Here is a 14,597-nt window from a genome sequence, read left to right on the forward strand (position 1 = left end):
TGTTGATGCTGCCCCGGGGGAGGAGGTTGCAGGTCCCAGCCCTCCTATTGCCCCAGCCTCAGCCCCAGCCTCAACCTTTGCCCCAACATCAGCCCCAGCCTCAGCGCCAGCCCCAACACCAACCCCAACACCAGCCTCAGCCCCTGAGCTCGCCGACTTGATTGAGCGGTTGGACAGAGACAGAGTCGAGGGTCAACAGGAGACCCTCTTGAAGAACCAGTCAGTGATCTTGGACGTAGTCAGTCAGATCCTGACAATTATTAAGGAGAAATCGAGAGGCTCCAATTAAGATTTAGACTCAGAGTCATTGGATATTCTGCTAGACTATGTTGATGATCCAACGACGCCTCCTACCATCATTGTGACATGTGATGCTGAGACTCTGGGAGTCGTTATTGTCAACCCTGAGGATGTTGCTGGGGTTCAGTTTCAGAGGGCTAGACGCCAAAGACGCAAGCCAGATTGGTTTGAGGACTATATCGATCCCACGAGGAAAAGACCTCGCACTGATGCAGCTGCACCAGCAGAGGAAGCTACACAAGAGGCTACACATGTGCTGGACCCTCTCAAGAAGCCAGATCCCAAACAGTATAGGACAATGTGCAAGTGGCTACTTGGAGACATGCCCAACAAGACCCCGCGGGATGTAAAGACTGGGAGTCGCGGTCCAGTGTGGTTTTTGACGTTGAAGACACCTCAGTCGTGGCTCAATGATGGGGTAAGCCATTTATACCTAATTATGGACTGTTTTCAATTTTACATGTTTTGTTTTTACTGACTCGATATGAGCTCGATGATAGCTCGATATGAGTTTGATAGGAGTTTACAGGATCGATGTGAGCTCGATGGAGCTCGATATGAGTTCGATAGGGATGTTAAAATAGGGTTGTTCTTTACTGTTTTAGACTGGCTCGACGTGGGCTCGATAGTAGTTCAATATGGATTAGGGTTGTTCTTTACTGTTTCAGACTGGCTCGATGTGAGCTCGATGGAGCTCGATATGATTTCGGTAGGGATGTTAAAATAGGGTTGTTCTTTACTGTTTCAAACTGGCTCGACGTGAGCTCGATAGTAGTTCGATAGGAGTTCGATATGGATTAAGGTTGTTCTTTACTGTTTCAGACTGGCTCGATGTGAGCTCGATGGAGCTCGATATGAGTTCGATAGGGATGTTAAAATAGGGTTGTTCTTTACTGTTTCAGACTGGCTCGACGTGAGCTCGATAGTAGTTCGATAGGAGTTCGATATGGATTAGGGTTGTTCTTTACTGTTTCAGACTGGCTCGATGTGAGCTCGATGTGAGCTCGATGGAGCTCGATAGGAGTTCGATATGAGCTCGACAGCAGCAATTTATGATGGTCTTTGCTAATTTTTTTATCGTACTCTTTTTGCAGCATATTGATGCCGCAGAACACATGCTTCGTAGGCGTCGCAAGTATTTTCCCAATATATATCGACAGAATGCAGTTGTGATGAACAGTTATTTCTCACAAGTGATACTTGCCCGATATGATCAGTACAATAAAACAGTCGACAAAACAAAGTATTCTTGGAATGCTGACATTATGTCCATGTTGACCGGCATCGAGCAGCAGTTTCTGGCATCTTGGGGAAGAGTTGAGGATGTATATTGGTGCCAGAACTATGGACAACAACATTGGTTTGCCATTGAGGCTTCCATTTCTAGTTGGACTCTGACTGTTTACGATTCGGACAACTCGGTGATTAGTGATGCAAAGCTTGAGGATATTATGAGTCCATGGTGCTTTATGCTTCCTTCTCTGTTAATGCAGAGTAAACTGTTTACTGATAGCTTGATGTTGAAGATTCCATCAGCAGGAAAGAGGCCGCATCAGTTCACATGGCGTCGCAAACAGAAACATGAGCTCCCTCAGTCAAAGAGAAGGTAACAAACATCATCTCCATAATAATTTTGTTTCTAACTAAATTTTATAGTAATGTGCACTTAATATTTACTTTTTTTTTTACAGTGGGGATTGCGGTATGTATGCTGTCAAGTATATTGAGCATCTAATGGTCGGTCTTCCATTGGAAACTATCTGCGATGAAAATATGGAGTTGTTCAGGAACAAGTGGACCACAGACTTGTGGTATCAAAATTTGTTACCTTGATGATTGTATATATACAGGGTCTTTACATGTACAATTTGTTGTTCACATTTTTTTATAACTTTCATGGGCTGTTATCGAGCTAATATCAAGCTATATCGAATTGTTATTCAATATATGAGAAATTTGTTACCTTCATGATAATCTTGTATACGGGGTCTTTACATGTACAGTTTTGAACTGTTATCATTTTTTTATAACTTTCATGGGCTGTTATCGAGCTAATATCAAGCAATATCATTTTCATATCGAACCATTAACATAACTTTTAAGAAAATCAAATAAAAAGAGTTTATTAATACAAAAAGTTCAAATGGGAAAAAAGAGTTTAAAGCCTAGCTTTGCATGTAGCCCTGTTGTGGCCAAGACCACCACACATGCTACACTTGCGCTCTTTGTGAATGATTTCTCCATTCGATGGAGTGCGGTTTGTCTTCCTTCTTCCCACCTTATTCTTCTTCGGTCGACCAACTGGTTGTTTTTCAACGGGAACCCCAACTTGCATTTTCTCTATGTTCTCGGGAACTTCCCAATCATCCTCGTTGCCAGTTGGGTAAATTGTTTCTTTGTAAGACTCTCTCCACATCTCAGTAGTGTAATATGGTGAACACAGTGAGTAAATGTTGACACTGCGCAACATGGCCGCAGCCACACCATGAACACAAGGGTAACCCATTATTTGAAACTGACCACAAGAGCATGATTTGGTCATCAAATTCACCTCACCATCGCCTTCTGGGTCTACCACATGAAATTCAAACTGTCCAAGAGGATGGACTTTCAAGTACCTTGCATCATCCACAATGCCTGAGACATCTTTCTCATATATTGTTGCTAATTTGGATGTGCACTTCTCTACCTCCTCACGACGCGCGACAAACCATGACTGAATTGTGAAACGAATGAGTTCCACAAAAGTTGTGACTGGGAAGGTTCTTGCGTCTCTGGTTTTGTTGTTGAAACTTTCAGCGTAGTTGCTTGTCATTACATTGTATCGATTCCCAGGAAAGTACGCACGAGTCCACTTATCGAAGCCAATACCCTCGAGATATTGAGCTATGGCAGGATCCATTTGCTTTATATTGTTGAAGAACCTGTGAAATTTTGACTTCCGAAATGCATATGCCGCATTCCACATCTCCTTGTGACAGTGATCGGTCTTGAACTTAGCGATTACATTCATACTTATGTGATGGTAGCATGCGCCGTGGTAGGCATCAGGGAAGACCAACTCAAGAGCATGAATAATGCTAGCATGCTTGTCTGATACAAAAGATAGATTATCAACAACTCCAATGGCTTCCTTCAATTTCATCATGAAATACTTCCAAGAAGCATGATTCTCACTGTCAACAATCGCGAATGAAATTGGATAAATGTGGTTATTCGCATCCAATGCGACAGCACACGACATGTGGCCACCGTACCTTGACTTCAAGAAAGTGCCGTCCACACATATAACAGGACGACATGATGTAAATCCCCTTCTACAAACTCCGAGCGAGAAGAAACAGTAAAGAAAGCGACCGTCATCTGTGACAAAATCAGTAATTGTACCTGGATTCTTTTGCTGCAACATGTACAAGTAAGAAGGTAACTTGGAGTACGATTCTTCAGGTGTCCCCCTGACATAACCTAGTGCCTTCTCTCTGCATCTCCAAGCCTTTATATAACTCATATCTATCCCAAAATTATTCTTCATATCCTCCTTTATGTTGTTTGGTGGATAGCTAGTGCCATCAGTAGCATATTTGTTCTTGATAAGGTGCCCAATGACAGAAGGTGCTGCTTGACGGTGGTCTTTTTGTCGCAATTCTAGTGAGCAAGTATGTACACTATTATAAACAGTGATCTCAAACATCTCCGATCGCGCTACTTTTTTCCCTCTTATTCTCCAACCACAATCAGGATCCTTGCAGGTGATATACAACACATCAGTACCAGACTTCTTAACCATAAACTCAAAATTAATCTTCATTGCAAAGAGAGCTGCTTTGGTTTTCAATTCCATCTTGTTCTCAAATGTCTTCCCAAGATGTAATTCCCCCAACACTGCACCGGATGAGGGTGATTCAGAACGACTACAAGCTATGATATTTTCTTTTGTAAACATGGGAGCACTCCATTTTCTGTGATCTTCTGTTGAACATATTGAAATGTTCCCTGTATAGTTATATTCTGTTCCACCAGGACGACTAGAGCTGGTGCCAGGTGTTCGACGTCCTTGACTTGGTGGGTTCGTCCGTGCAATATGACGTATTGGTTGTTCTTGTGCTTCTTCTACTTGCAAATGTTCAGCTAATAGATCATCATCCACTGAATTGTCTCCTAAGTCCTCATTGTGTTCAGCTACCAGATCATCATTCACATAGGGGTTGTGCTCATACTGGTTGTCCCTCAGGTCACCAATAGGAAATCCTAAAGTACTGGCTGCTCCCTCAGGTCCGGGAGTGGAATATGGGTCTGCAATGACAATCTTTTTAACAGGAGTGACACACAAGGCCAACCTTTCTTTAGATGTTACTCCTAAGAATGCACGGACACCAAGATCACTTTCAACATGAACGGGTGTAAACGGTTGGTCGCCGCAAGTGTAAGGAACCTCCAATTTCAACTCATACATCTGTTTGTCAACTTTAAGTTCCTTGTGCAATATGTCAAGAAGTTGCAAGTACGTTACAATATCCTCCATCGGTATCACCATGCATTGAGGGTCCTTGAAAATCCACTTATTCCCTTGTAATTCCCAAACACCATTGTAGGATACAAAAACGTAGACAATAGAGCCTGTGTTGGAAAAAAAAAACATTAACATTGTCAGGAAAACTGTCATTTTTTCAGAAATACATTAAAAAAGAACATTATCGAGTTTTATCGAGCTAACATCGATCATTATCGAGTTCGCATCGAGCTCTTATCGAGTTAGCATCGAGCTACCATTTCTCAAAACCGAACAAAAAACCTAACCAAACCCTCTATCGAACCGCATCGAGCTCTTATCGAGTTAGCATCGAGCTACCATTTCTCAAAACCGACCATAAAACCTAACCAAACCCTCCATCGAACCCTATCGAGCTCCTATCGAGCTCATATCGAGCACATATCGAGAAAACCTAAACCTATCGAGCTCAAATATTGTAGGGTCCAATCGAACCCTTATCGAGTTTCCATCAAGCACTAAAACCCAAACCTATCGAGCTATAATTGAGCTCACATCGAGCTCTTACAAGACCTTTTTCTACATACCATCGAACCGTTATCGAGCAAAAAAATTGCAGAAAAACACAGATCGCAGAAACTCTCAAAAAATCCCGAAAAATACACCAATATAGGCTCAGATCTGTTCAAAATAGCCAAAAAAATGTAAACAAATAATACCCAACACATAAAATGTAAAATCTTATTACCCATGGTTTTTCTCCTCCAAAAACTCTCAAAATAGATGTTGCCTTTGATGTTAACGACTTCACAGAAACAATGGAGATGGCTAACAATGATTTTGACAAGAAAATTATACAAAACTGTAGGTTTTATGGATGATTTCGTCATAATTAGAGAGAGAGAGAGAGGGAGGAGAGTGGAAGAGAAGGTTTTGTGATTTTTTGATATAATGGGAAGGGTATTTTGGGTATGAGAGGAAAGTTTAGCATTAAATTGAAAATATTATTAGTGTTGGGAGTTTTTGATAATATTAGACATAAATAATGAAATTTCCCTATGGATAAAACAGGAGGCATTTTATTTTCAATAATTATATTAAAAAGACTTTAAATATTGAACACAAATTACGTGTAAATAATTTAAAATTAAGTCTATATATGTATTTAAAATTTATAAGAGTTCAAAATCATATATATCATATAGTCAAAAAAGATCATATTTAAAAATCTAATTTTAAAAGCCAACTATATATCCTTATTATATTATAATATAAAACATTTATAATTTAAAATTAGTTGGCATACTCCAAAAAAGAAAAAATTAGAGTTGGCACAATAAAACTTGTTTCGAAGCAAAATAATACTATTTAAAAAATAATGAAGCACAAATGGTACATTCTGTTATAAAACTATTAAGATTACATAAATATAATGTATAAAGAAAATAAATAGCCAGAATAACAAAGAGATGTAAAGAGAGAGTTGGACTCTTGTGTATTATTTGAATGGGAATTGTATAAATATGATTTAGGAAAATCAAGTAAGTACCACAAATACAATAAAAAAATTATTGTTGATATTTAACTTTGGGTAGTTTGGTGATTCTCTATTATTATAAAATTTGACTAAGAGGAATCTTCATAATTATGAATATCTATATATATAATATTTATAACAAATATTTCTCAATAATAATTTCAATTTTTTTTGGTTTCTTTAATAAAAAATATTATATATTTTTCTGAATATCCAAACAAAATGAAATTTAAATAATATTTTCAATTAGAAAAATATGAGTACGTTACTATAAGTATATAATATATATGGGATTACTTATGCAAAAGATCACTTAAAATGACTTATTGGTTATTTTTTTTTTCAAGCACATAAATAAGTTGCAACTCTAATTTTTTTATACAACATTATATATTGTAATAACAATTTAAAATGTCATACTTACTATATCTTTAACAACACTTTTATAATGTAATAGCAAGACCTATAGACTATTAGATTTGGAGCCTAATGTGATAATTTAATAAAGAGAAATTGAGTTATTTGAGAATATATTATATGGTGATAACAACTCTTAAGAACCCACAAGTTTTGGAGAATCTTGTAAAGAGAAAGATTAAAATGTTGATGAGCAATCTATATTGTCTCGGAGAAGCCATGCTTAAATAGTTGGGATCAAATGAAAAATATAAATAAATAATTTCAAACTGGATGTTACACAATCTAGTCAAAAGAACTTGGGACAGGGGCAATAGAGGAGACATGAAAATGACAAAGGCAATTTTGTCTGCATTGAATTTTGTGGCAAATTTTGTAAAAAATTAGTAAATTTGGTACATTTTCCTATTCTTAAAAACCATAGCACATGTAAAATATGATGGAATATTTTTATAATTAATTGATTTAATATCACAAAATATTCAAATATTAAATGATCGACATTTATTTGTTATCCAATTTTTAGTTTCCTAATTAGTTAGAGTGAACTTCCCAATTGCTAACTGTAGCAGAGAATATGAAGGAATTTCTCACCCTATAAATATATGGTACCGCTCTCCAAACTCACTGCTCATTCTGACTTTCAATAACTCCATCTAAAAGAGTTAGTGAAAGCTTAGAAGCTCGTGTACTCGTATTTTTTTTTTGTAGATCAAAAGTTTTTAGATTGAGGTTTACCAAATCAATAGCTGGAGGTGCATGTATTCGATTCTATTCATTTCTATATAACAATCTGTTTATTCTACATCATGATTGTTATGCATATAGATTAATATTTTTAATCTAACAAAATAATTATCAAAAATGACATTTTATACTTTAGATTACATTGAAAAATGACATTTTTTAAGAAGTGTTATTGGTAAATATCTCATACGGCGTATTGGACTGTTTTTACATCATTAAGCTAATATTGTACATTGGGCTTTCAATGGAATGTTGAGTATTAGGGCCCCAATAAATGTATTGGGCTCATTTTACATCATTTCTTTCTGTCACTGTTTATCCTGTTCTTCTTCTTCTTCTTGTCACCATTAATCCAATGGAAAGCCCAAGCTGGCGTTACTTGAGCTATATGTAGCCTTGAGTCATGGTGATTATAGTATATATATGTAGCCTTGAGCTAGGAGGAGTTTACAAGCTTTGGATCTGGCATTCATTATTAGCAGGGATGGAGCAATTGCAGAAGACTTCATTTGTGTAATATTCTGTGAGTGGGATATTAGAAGAGTATGCTGGTAGATTTCAAGGGTCATCGAACTGCCCGTCGTCATACTTGTTCAGTTGCTTAGCTATTTCTTTAAAAGCTTCATCACAATCACAATGTTTATTCTGTTCTTCTTCTTCGTCTTCTTCTTGTCACCATTAATCCAATGGAAAGCCCAAGCTGGCGTTACTCTTCCAACGGCTGAAGGTGAAAAAGCTCTCTCACTTTTCTTGCTTTTGTTTTAATATTAACCCTTTAGTGATCGAAAAGCTATAATAATTGCTAGCTACCTACTTATTAACTGCCTTGTGTTGGTCTTGTTCTTGTTCTTCTTTTGATCACTAAAGGGTTAATCTTCTTCTTTGGTTTATAATTATTATTATTATTATGCAGTGGAAGCCATTAGAGAAATAGCTGCACAAATGAACAAGACAGACTGCAACTTCGATGACCCTTGTAGTAACCAATCGACTATTGATAAACCACGCACAGAAAAGTACATCAATGAAATCGTATGCAATTGCTTCATCCCTGCTCATAATGAATGCCATATCCCTGTTCTTTCTCTTAACCCTTAATTTCTCTTTCAAAACTCCTTTCATTTGTTTATAATAACACTCTCTTAAGTTCAGGGCCTTGGAGAGCAACTTGTTTTCTGGAACTGTTCCCTCTGAGCTTGGGAAATTGGTGAACTTGACTCATTTGTGAGTATCTCTACTCTAATCTTTTCAAAGTAACCATTTGATTAGGTACATCATAAAGTAAAATGTCATTAATTAATTGTCATAATTGAAATGGTGTGGCTCTACAGGAATCTTAATGCAAACAATCTCACTGGAGAGTTCCCTCTGGCTCTTACTAACCTCACAAAGTTAACCACGCTGTAAGTGGCAATGTGTACTATAACTTCATAGCTGAAATGAACCAAGATATCTTGATGACTCATATTTTCTCATTGCAGTAGGATCAGTAGTAACAACTTTACAGGAAGTATGCCTGAGTTTAGCGGTTGGAAACAACTTCAGTACTTGTAAGATCTATTGGTATCTATAGTTTTCACAACTCATGAGCTATTTGCATTGATATTACATATATATTACTCTCAACAGACAAATGGAAGCAAGTGGTTTCAAAGGGCCAATTCCTTCTAGTATTTCCAGCTTGGATAAGTTGATAGAATTGTATGTTCTCTTTCATTTATTATCTACATTTCTGTGTCTGCTTAAAATCTATCTTGGTATGTTCACTAACTTAATTTGTGATGAGACACTTTCTTTACAGAAGGATTACTGACTTAAATGGAGAGAGCTCAAATATTTCGGACTTGAGAAACATGACAAACATAAAAAAAGTGTAAGCTATACATAAACTTTTCTGATTGAGGACCACCCACCCAATATTTGAAAAATTGGAACTTATTGGACCATGTTGGAAATTTCAGGGTGATGAGGAGCTGTAATTTAAGAGGAAATATCCCTGAATACTTTCGTAATTTTGAAACTCTAAAAGTCTTGTAATTCTTCTATTCACTTTTCCAATTGCAGATGGCATGAAACCTCTGTGGTTATTATTGTTAGCAAATTTAATTTGTTGCATATATATACCATGACATTACTGATATCTAAGGCTAAGCTTCTTATTTTGCAGAGATCTTAGCTTCAATAAACTTACAGGGGGTGTTCAAAATTTGGAACATTTAATTCGATTGAAAACACTGTAAGTAATGCAAAAATTAGTCCCTTTTTTTTTACTCTTTTCTTTATAATAATTGCTTCCTAACTTCTCTTGTCTATATATTGTGTTTACATTGAATAGATATTTAACAAGTAACTTACTCAGTGGGCCTATTCCAAAGTGGATCATATCCAGAGGTGCTACCTTGTAAGTTACCAATATTATTGTTTTACAATAATGTTCCTTCATATTTATTTTTAACTTTTTAATCATAAGCTTATAGAGAAGAAAAGGAGGTTGTTTTGCAAAATTAGGATTAATATAATGGTTTAATAGTATTAAGCTAATGATGGTGTTAATTTCTTACTGTGTGCAGCCAAATAGATTTATCTTACAATTACTTTTCAGAGATATCTAAACTATCAACTTGTAAAGATTCTTCTTTGTAAGACTTCCTTTCTTTCTTTCTTTCTTTTATTTCCATATTCATAGCATCATAAACATGTCAAACTGAATATACTTGTGTCTTTTATTTTTATCAGAAATCAGTTTCGAAGCACATCTTGACATGAAAACAACTCGTAAGCTTTATAAAACAATTAAAACAAGAAGAACAATAGTTTCATAAAGATTTTACTTCACTAATGCTTTCCTTGAATATGATTAATATGTAGAATGCTCAGCCAGTGCTCGTCTCCATGCTCAAAAGGTAAAAAAAAAAAAACTATTCATTTGTATGGAGACTATAAACCAATATTACTTTTGCATAGTTTTTAATCAACATTGTTTGGTTTGGTGTACTTAGAGCATTATTTGTTGCATATAAATTGTGGTGGAAAACAAACCACCATTGGAAACATCAAATATGAAGAGGATCAAGGATTCGTACATCCTTCAAATTTTTTTCAAAGCTCAACCAATTGGGGATTTAGCAACACTGGAAATTCATGGGATTCTAATAGTAAAGCCGAGGACTACATAGCAAAAAATGCATCAGTATTACGAATGAACAATTCCGAGCTTTACACAACTGCGCGCATCTCACCTCTTTCGCTAACTTACTACGCTCGTTGCTTAGGAAATGGAAATTACACTGTGAAACTTCATTTTGCAGAGACAGTATTCTGAGACAACAAATCTTATTATAGTCTTGGAAGGCGAATATTTGATGTTTATGTTCAGGTAGTCTTGACATAATCATACTAATGTAGCTTGTGAATGTATGTACTATGTATGATTGAGTTAAGTTATTATATATAGGGAAAACTAGAGTTGAAAGATTTCAACATTGAAAAGGAAGCTAAAGGAGTCGATAAGGAAATTATCAAAGTATTTAAGGGAGTTGTTGTGAGTCATAAGACACTCGAGATCCACCTCCAATGGACAGGGAAAGGGACAAGGAATATTCCAAAGCGTGGATCGTATGGCTCTTTAATATCAGCTATCTCAATAAATTCTGGTAATAAATAATTTATTATGATGAAATTAATATGTACATAGTAAAAAGTAAACTTATATCCCATTGATTTCCTGTTGTAGATTTCGAACCTCCGAGAACTAACAAAACAAAAAAGTTCATCATTATCGGACTTGCTTCATTTCTTTGCCTTCTTTGCATAGCCTATTTATGCATTCTTTGGTGGAAAGCCTATTTTGGAAGCAAGGAATCAAAGGATGAAGGTAAAGAATACAATTTCATCTTTTTTTGAAGAGTTAAAAATTGATTTTTACATATAGTTCAGTTAAAATTGTATGCATAGGATCAAAGGAATGGTGTGATAAAATCACTAAGAACACAAGTATCTACCTATTCTAGATTCTTGTTTTCTTCTTTCTCATTCTAACTGTACTGGCTCAGTAGTTGCTATATCTTTTTTAAATTTTCAATGTAATCTTCATAAATTGTTATTGTTTGTACAGTTCTCAGAGGATTAGATATACGAACTGGTTTCTTTACCTTTAGGCAAATTAAAGCTGCCACTAACAACTTTGATGCTACAAACAAAATAGGAGAAGGTGGATTTGGATCGGTTTACAAGGTGTCTAAAACTTTGTATTTTTTGGTCGTATTTATTGTTGAATGTTATGTGTATTATTGACTTGACATCAGGAACCGCAACAAATAATGATTTGATTTGGACAAGTACTAACTTGAAGAGAGGAGACGATCAACCTGAGCTTCATTTTTTTGAGTTGAATAGCATACTAATGACCACAAACAAGTTTAGTATTACAAACAAACTTGGCCAAGGAGGATTTGGTCCTGTTTATAAGGTCATTTGGTTTTCAATAGTTTACATAGAATCTAATACACTACAATAATAATGGAGAAATGCAGGTGAATGGGTGAGTGAATGAGCTAATTAGTTAGCTATGTTTGGAAATTTACAGGGACAACTACATGGGAAGGAAGTTGCAGTGAAAAGACTGTCTAGCAGCTCATCACAAGGTGATGAAGAATTTAGGAATGAAATGATATTGATCTCCAAACTTCAACATAGAAATCTTGTTAAGCTCGTTGGTTGCTGCATTGAAAATGAAGAGAAGTTATTAATATACGAGTTCATTCTCAACAAGAGGTTGGATACTTTTATTTTCGGTTAGTTTCTCATCTTTAAGCACACTTATATCCTTAATTTGTTAGAAGTATATTTGTTGAACAATGTCACTAATTAACTTTTAGTGGTGTGATTTGGTTTCTTATATAGATGATAGAAGAAGGGTAGAGCTTGATTGGGCCATACGGTTCAACATTATTGATGGCATTGCGAGAGGTCTTGTGTATCTCCATCGCGATTCCAGTTTAAGGGTGATACATTGAGATTTGAAGGCCAGTAATATTCTATTGGATGAGAAGATGACTCCAAAAATTTCTGATTTTGGATTAGCAAGGATTTTTTAAGGCACTTTAGATCTAGCAAATACTCATAGGGTGGTAGGAATAATGTGAGCATCATTCTTTTAATTCGATGATTTGATGGTACATTGTTGTTATAGCATCTGACGTCTAATTTAGAGGTGTGTTTAATCAATTGCAGCGGGTATATGTCTCCAGAGTATGCATTGAGAGGAATCTTTTCGGAAAAATCTGATGTGTTTAGCTATGGCGTGTTACTACTAGAGATAATAAGCGGGAAAAAGAATACTAGCTTCAAGGATGAGGATCAATACCAAGGCCTTATTGCATATGTGAGTAGTTCACTAAAGAAATCTCTCAAATTGTGTTATTATGTTTGTGTGTTGTGGTGGAAAATTGAGGCTGATATTAATGTAATGAAACAGTCATGGCAGCTATGGAGTGAAGGCAGAGGAATAGAGTTGGTGGATGAAGCATTAGGCGAGTCATATAATGAATCAGAGGCATTGAAATGCATATACATTGGGCTTCTGTGCGTTCAAGACTTTGCCACAGATAGACCTTCCATGGCTCAAGTAGCTTCTATGTTAAGTAACCAAATATTTGATCAACCTCAACCCAAACAATATATTTTTACTTTTCAAGCCAGCAGTAGTAGTTATGATCCTTCGACACAAAGTGGTAGTAGATGCTCTGCCACTATATTAGTGGTTGAACCTCGATAAAAAATAAAATCAAAATAGTGGTTCAACTGTAAATTATTTTAATGCATATATGATTACACAATTCAACATTTTTGTTGAAATTTTGATAAAACTCATGCAATTTGATGCATTTAAATGGTTCCATATCCAATTTGACAATTGTTTTGGTGAAATATAGCTTTGCAACGAGTTTTTATCATTTTTTGTTTTCAAAAATTAATTTTTGATGTTACTATCAAAATGCATAGAATATAATTTTTTTTTGAAAGAAAGTGATCACATTAAATGGCTAATCAGCCAAAAGAATACAACTGAAGTCATCAGGAATATCTTGTTAAAAAATGACAGAGTAGCAACAAGAGATCAAATTTTTACAATCCTAAACTACAATTCCAAAAGGAGAAACAAGTTTACCGCTGCTATTTATAGTAAATGGTATATATTATTGTATATAATTTTGTAAATGATATATGTGATATTATCATAGTAAATTTTTTATTTTGTTGTAAATAAAAAATGCCAAAAAAATACCACATCAAAACTTAATAAAAAGAGAATGGGACATCAATAATTAAAAAGAATATACAGACCTATAATATTTTCTCAATATATAAAAAAAGAAAACTTGAAAAACTTACCCAGCATTCTTCCTAACCAAAATACAACAGAATATATTTAGTATCAAAGAAATGGGTGAAATGGGCTTAACAATGCTCCTACAATAGCTGTTGGGCCATATTCCTTGACATATTCATTTTATGGTACTTGTCTTCAATGGTACTTGTACTTAATTTGTCTAAATTTTTGACTAATTCTCTAAATTAGAGGTTATTTTGTAAAAAATTATTAAAATTAGGTTAGCGTACAAAATAATTTTAAAAAATATATCATTTTGACAAATAACCCTTGATGTAATGATCCAAAAGGTTGCAAATAGTGGTAGAAGTCACTATGTCTGCAGGAACTAATCATAAATTCATAATGAAAAGAAAGAAAGACACCTATTTATAATGAAAAGAAAGAAAGACAGCAGATCATACTCCTTTGCCCCCAATGTAGATTAAATGAATATCTTTTTTCTATCACTGCAAATGCATGTATACTTATTCAAACAAAAATTAAGTAAGATTCATATATCATGATTTCAATCACTCTATCTGTGTTTACCGAGTTTTTTGGAAACTAGAATTATGAAAGATAAGAGAGCTTAGAAAGTAATGAATGAAGGTTATCACACAAGGAATTTTATGTGGTTGGGGCATTAAAGAGCCTTAGTCCACGAGTCAATTGTATTATAGTTTTTTAGGAGCTTAAGTAATGAACTCTCTGAATTTGAGCAGAGTGTATGCTTC

The 14,597-nt window shown here is 35.2% G+C and overlaps 1 pseudogene; it reads left to right on the forward strand.

Annotated features, from left to right (window-relative positions):
• The first annotated feature begins 7,831 nt into the window (after positions 1-7,831).
• Positions 7,832-13,418, forward strand: LOC133800636 (probable leucine-rich repeat receptor-like serine/threonine-protein kinase At3g14840; annotated as a pseudogene).
• Positions 13,419-14,597: the final 1,179 nt, after the last annotated feature.

This window comes from Humulus lupulus, chromosome 9 (genome assembly GCF_963169125.1).
Source record: "Humulus lupulus chromosome 9, drHumLupu1.1, whole genome shotgun sequence".
NCBI classification, from domain to species: Eukaryota; Viridiplantae; Streptophyta; class Magnoliopsida; order Rosales; family Cannabaceae; genus Humulus; species Humulus lupulus.